Below are 6,461 nucleotides of genomic sequence, written 5' to 3' on the forward strand. Positions count from 1 at the left end.
ATGTGGGATCTTCCTGGACCGGGGCACGAACCCGCGTCCCCTGCATCGGCAGGCGGACTCTCAACCACTGCGCCACCAGGGAAGCCCAGCATCTTTGATGTAATATTAATCATACCATATTTTGAACCTCATATGGTAGGTAGTTTCAAAAAGGCTTTTTGTGTTGGAGAGCTGAGGCACAGTCAAGAAGTAAAGAGAAATTAAAAGATACCTCTATCTATGTTAGCAGTTCAGAGAAGATAGGTATTAATTCCAGCTGAAGAAATTTGGAAGAATTGGGATTGGAATTGCACCATGGCAAGCAAGATAGGAGAGATGCCAATCAAGTAACAAACACAACAAATCCATGTAAAATAGCTGGGATAGCAGGCTGGAAGGTGGAGGAAAGGTCAAACTAGGTCATCTGTTAATAAAATGGAATCTTTTTATTTTGGGTGAAGATGTCTGGAGGATCTCAGTGTCCCCCTTACCCTAATTTGGCATTCTTATTCACTGGATTGGTTTTCTATTGCTGCTCTGACACATTACCACAAACTTTGTGGTTTACAACTACACAAATTTATTATCTTAGAGCTGCGGGGGTTAGAAGTCCAACACAAGTTTACCTGGACTAAAGTCAAGGTGTCGGCAGGATTACATTCCTTGTGGAGGCTCTAGGGGAGTGTCTTTTCTCCGCCGTTTTCAGTTTCTAGAGGCCTTGCACATTCTTTGGCTTGTTCCCCTTTCTCCATCTTCAAAGCCAACAATGTTGCCTTTCTCTGACTTTCCTCCCATTGTCATATCTCATTCTCTGACTCTGACACTCCTGCTTCCCTCTTACAAGGACCCCTGTGATTATTCTGGGCCCACTTGGACTACCCAGAATTATCTTAAGATCCTTAATCACACCTGCAAAGTCCCTTTTGCCTGTTAGGTAACATAGTCACAGGTTCTGAGTATTAAGACTGTGGACATCTTTGGGGGGCCATAATTCTGCCTACCAGATTCACTCACCATTTCGTCAACTGAGGCAATTATTAAAAGCCAACTCCTGGCTTTTAATAAATATCCCTAGTGTTTCACCCAAATTCATTTCAAGTTATTACTGTCTTTTTCAGAGAGCTCTCCCCTCTCGCTCCAACATTTTTGGAAAATGCCCTACTACACGTGTAGATCACCTAAGGCTAATACTAAACTTTTAAAATGCCAGAGAATGTCACTATTCACTTTGGAAGGAAAAAGGGCAGATTTACTGATAGGGGGTTGAGCTAAAGAAAAAAAAACATTATCTGTAATGCTGTTGTCATGTTTCTGGCTGGCATCTGGTAACAAAACCAAAACAGAGGAGAGTAACTGGAGAACAATTTATACATGAGAAAACAATTTGATTTAGTAATACATGATTTTAAAAAATACTATTTTAATAAGAAGTCTTGCCTATACTTCTATAACAGTGACAAAAAGTAGATTTTAACAGTTTTAATTGCTTTGACATGCAATAAACTGCATATATATATATACAGTTTGGTGTTTTGATGTATGTCCTATGATGAAAGCATCACCATGAGCAAAACAGTGAACATACCTATCACTCTCGAAGTTTCTTTTTACTCCATTGTAATCCCTCTGCCCTCCTTGACCTCTCCACTCCCAACCATTCATCTGCTTTCTGTTGCTACATATTACCAACCATTTCCTAGCATTTTATATAAATGTAATCATTTAGTATATACTCTTTCTTTGGTCTGGCTTCTTTCACTTATAATTATTTTGACATTCTGTCATGTTATAGCATGTATCAATAGTTCATTCCCTTTTTTTGCTCAGTAGTATTCCATTATATGGACATACCATAGTTGTTTATCCATTCATCTGCTGATGGACATTTGGATTGTGTCTATTTTTTCGTTATTATACATAAAGCCACTACTGAATGTTCCTTTACATTCACATTACATTCATTTACATTATAGCTTTTAATGGTATATGCTTTCATTTCTCTCGGGTAAAAAGACCCAGGAGTTGAATAGCTGGGTCATATGGTTGTTCTATGCTTAAGCTTTTAAGAAACTGCCAAACTGTTTTACAAGGAGGTTGTACCATTTTACAATCCTACCAGCAGGGTATGAAAAGGCATTCAACTTTTAAAAGTTTAAAAACATCTACGATCAATGCTTGAACGCTTCCGGTATATAAGATGTGCAACATCATGTGCTGGAGAAGTTATCTGGGCATTTAAGGAGCGTACATCACAATTAGCAAGGAATATTATATACACTTATAGAAACAATGCACTGTGCAATATGACAGTGTCAGGTGTGGGGGGAGTCCAGATAGTGCATGTGAGGTGAGTCGGTGAGCTACAATGACGAGAGAAGGATGGGATGATTAGAATACTGGCAGGAAAGAGCTGCAGGCACATTTGTTAGGTTAAGTCAACATAATTTCTAAGCATTCTTGTTCATATGAACCAACCACTACTTTCATTACAGCCATCTGCCTCCTAGATGTAAAAAGAGTGACTTAGGGGCTTCCCTGGTGGCACAGTGGTTGAGAGTCCGCCTGCCGAGGCAGGGGACACGGGTTCGTGCCCCGGTCCGGGAGGATCCCACATGCTGCGGAGAGGCTGGGCCCGTGAGCCATGGCCGCTGAGCCTTCGCGTCCGGAGCCTGTGCTCCGCAACGGGAGAGGCCACAACAGTGAGAGACCCGCGTACCGCAAAAAAAAAAGAGTGACTTAATACAAGATTCCTTTATTCTTTCTCGTATGTCTATGGGTCACCAGCACAGTTTCGTGGACCTCAACCAGCTTGGCTCAATGTCTGGTCTCTGAGGCAGCTCGGGGGCTTTGCAAGTTGCTCTGCTCGGCCTGGTCTCCTCCTCCAGCAAACTAGTCCAGGCTTCTTCTCATCATGATTTAGGCTGCGAACCACCACATTTTCTTGGCCAAAGACAGTCCCAAGGCCAAGGCCAAGGCTGGAGTGGAACTGCAAAGCCACTCTGCCAAATGCGTGGGCACATGGATGAGTAGAGAATCAGAGCCATTTTTATCCATCTACCACAGCATCAGAGACCAGCTTGCCAGCTATCAATAGTCAAATGTAATTCCTCATCTAGCTAGAATTCAGCTGAGACCAAAAAGGTAAGCAAAAAAGTTCCTCTGGAGCCAGTTCTAAAAAGCACATCTGTCTGGTTGCCAAGCTTACAGATCAAATTAGAAGCTGCATAGTTACCAAAAACAGACTGGTCAGGCGCTGTGCAGTCTAGAACGTTAACAGTCCAGTTTGAAGGGAGCAAATTATATCTGGCATTTCCTGGCTAAATAAACATAGACTTCATTTTAGAAAGATTCCCACCCAAAATGATTTAAATTTGGTATAATAGTGTTTCTGTATCTAGTCAAAAACTGGAAGAATATCCCCAGAGGACTTTTGCACCTGTAACAAAGGTATTATTGATTAGCAGGTCTCACTGCAGATGTAGCTAGTTGAGCTTCCCGTTTCTAATAAATGAGCCCTCTGTCTTTGTCCTTTTTCGAGGAAACCATGATGATGGGTCCCAGGAACTTGCCACGTTCCAGGAGGAGCCAAGGCAAGACAGCTTAACAGTGGGTTTCCTGCGCATCTCATGAAAAATAAATCTCTGCTCCAAGTGTCGGGAGACCGGCTTTAACCAAACCACAAACTCTCCCAAAGAACTTCCCTATTCCCCGATTCGGTTAGTTACCGTTTGGGAAGAGAGGGCCTGACCCTGAGCCGAGCCCCGCCCCTCCCCGCCGAGCCCCGCCCCTCCCCGCCGAGCCCCGCCCCCATCTCTTGGTCTCGCGCCTCAGCGTCCCCCAACCCATCCCGGTCTACCAGCCTCACTCTAGTCCCGCCCCTTGCCCTCTTGGAGCACCTTTCCCTAGGGGCTCTTAGGGACACCGCTTAAAATGCAGCTTCACATGCTAACCGCGCGTGGGAATTCACGGTACAAGGCACTTTGGCTTTGATCATTTGGTTGCCCAACAATACGTGGCAAAACGCTGCCTCCTAAACCTTCTCCCTTTGGCCCGCCCCTCGCCCTCCGCCAACCAGGACTTGGAAAACAGACCGGAACACAACCGGAAAGCGAGCCGGGGGCGGAGCGTTTGCCGCGCCGCAGTGCGCGCGCGCGCGGCTTCTCTTGCGTCACTCTGCCGCGCCCAGGTTCTTCTCGGCCGTGCCCCTTGGACCTGGTGGCGGCGGTGGAGGCCGGAGGTCGTCCGGGACAGGTTCCCCTGGGCGCTCCCCCATGGAGGAAGAGGTGCGCACGGCTGCGGCCCCGGATGCTCGCACTTCCCACTGGACGGCGTCGAAGGCGGTGGCCGCGCGTGCTCTGGAGGGGGTGGCCCGTGCGGCCTGTATGGGGGTGTGAGCGGAGGTGACCGGGGCCGGATAGTGGAGGGCAAGCCGCGCGCGCGGCGGGCCGGCCATCGGCGGTGAGGTCGCCACTTTCTTCCTTTCAGGCAAGCGCGAAGGGGCTGGGGGCAATCCTGCCCATCTTGGGTCGGGAAGGACTCTTCAGGGGCGCCTTTCGTTTCCCTGGGGACCCCGAGCCGCGCGTGGTCTGAGATGGGGTTTCCCCCGTAACTTGCGTCGAGGAATACCACCGTGCGTTGGATTGCCAGTAAATCCCACGGAAACCGGCCTGGCCCCGTCGGGGGCGCGTGTTCATTAAGTTCATTAAGATAGTTTCCTATTGTTGTGAGTTGGAATATTGTTTCAGCTACTGCGGAGATATTAACTGACAGTTGAACAAGCCTTAGATGTCGCTGTAACGGTTTGAACATGGCTTGTTTAATTTCCTAACTTTTATAAACTCAGAGATTCCTCTCTCCCTCTCCATACAGCTGAACAAAACTCAGTATACCTTTGGTTTTGTGTTTGTCTCTTGAATCTCTTTACTAGATTTTTCATTTCATTTACTACAGACTGTGCTTTAGTTCTGTTTTTAGAAATTTTCTATATACCATGAGTCCAGTTAGTACTTTTATTTTTTGTTAAAGTACTGTCAGTGAATGTGAGGGAATAGAGATCTTTGTTTCATACCAGTAAGCTGTCTGTTGAAGCAGTATGTTATGATCGGTTGAGTTGGTATTATGTTAGTTGGTAAGTAAAACGAGTATGGAGGGTAGTGGTCAAATTTTAAAAGTGTTCAGTAACTATTCATTCCTTTTGCCTATTTCTGTATTTTCTTCGTTCCAGGCTGGAGCTACTGTGCCAGGGCTTAAAACTTTAAATGAGAATAAAGGGTATTATTTACGAGGAAATGAGAGTGAATAAGTCATCTCTAACCGTTTCCAGCCTTGTTTTCATAAGAGAGACCATATTAAACGTACATGTAAGTTAAAGTTTTAATTTATAACTAATGTTGGAAATAGGGTTGGAAATTTAGGTTCTGTAGTATTTATAACTGCTACTATTAGAAATAATTAGCCAAATGAGAGGTTGGAAAAAATTAAAGCAGCGGAAACCAAGTAGAAGTAAAGACTGAGAACTCTTAAGCTTTTATTATGATGTGGGCAGTCTATATCGAAGTTGAGTCCAGTGGACACCTAGGTTCCAGTTCAGGCTGTTTAACTTTCTGTGTGATCCTTCACATGTGATTTAACCTCAGAGAGGTTTGGTTTCTTTACCTGCAAGGTGGGGTAATGATACCTTTTTCTCATTATTGTGTGGATTAGAATTAATGTGTTTCAGTCACCAGGAGCACTGCCTCTGTAGGCGTTCAATAAGTGGTAGCTATTACTATTAGGGAGACATAATAATAAAAAACAATTACACTAGTTTTCAGGAAATTTCCATCGTATAAAAATACTCTGCTGTGGTATCCCACCTACCCTGGTTCAGTTAGTGTCAGCCACAGTGGCCTTTCTTTTCCTAGAAAACTGCATACTAGCTCATGCCTCAGTGCCTTTGCACTTCTTTCTCTGCTTTGTTCTTTTACTATCTCTTTCAAGCCTTTACTCAGTGTTACCTTCTGCACTAGACCTCCTAACCAACTTAGTTAAAAGAGAAGCCCCCCAACCCAACTCCCCAGTGCCTTTAACGTGCTTTACTTTTCACCATAGCATTCACCGCCTTCCAATATTGTGTCCTTATTTACCAACAGAAGGTAACCTCCATGAGGGCAGGGTTTTGGTCTGTTGTATTCACTGCTGTATCCCTGTTCCTAGAACATAGTGTGTATTCATGTAAATGTTTGTTGTTGGAGTAAATGAGATAAGCATACCCCTCGTCCATAGTGGGATATGAGTCATGTACATTAGTCATCATAATAAGGGCTAGAAAAGTGTCCAAAGAGAGGTTCAGATTAAAGGCTAGGGAATTCAGAAAAGATTGGCTGATGGAATTCAAGCAGGGCTTCATTGTGGAGGTGCTCTTTTGAAGCAGGTCCCTAAAGATGAAAGGGATAATGTAATAAAGTTATAGAGGAGTGAAAGGAATAGGTAAGAATTTCAGC

Source organism: Mesoplodon bidens (genome assembly GCF_964165515.1).
Source record: "Mesoplodon bidens genome assembly, chromosome: 8".
In the NCBI taxonomy this organism is placed as follows: Eukaryota; Metazoa; Chordata; class Mammalia; order Artiodactyla; family Ziphiidae; genus Mesoplodon; species Mesoplodon bidens.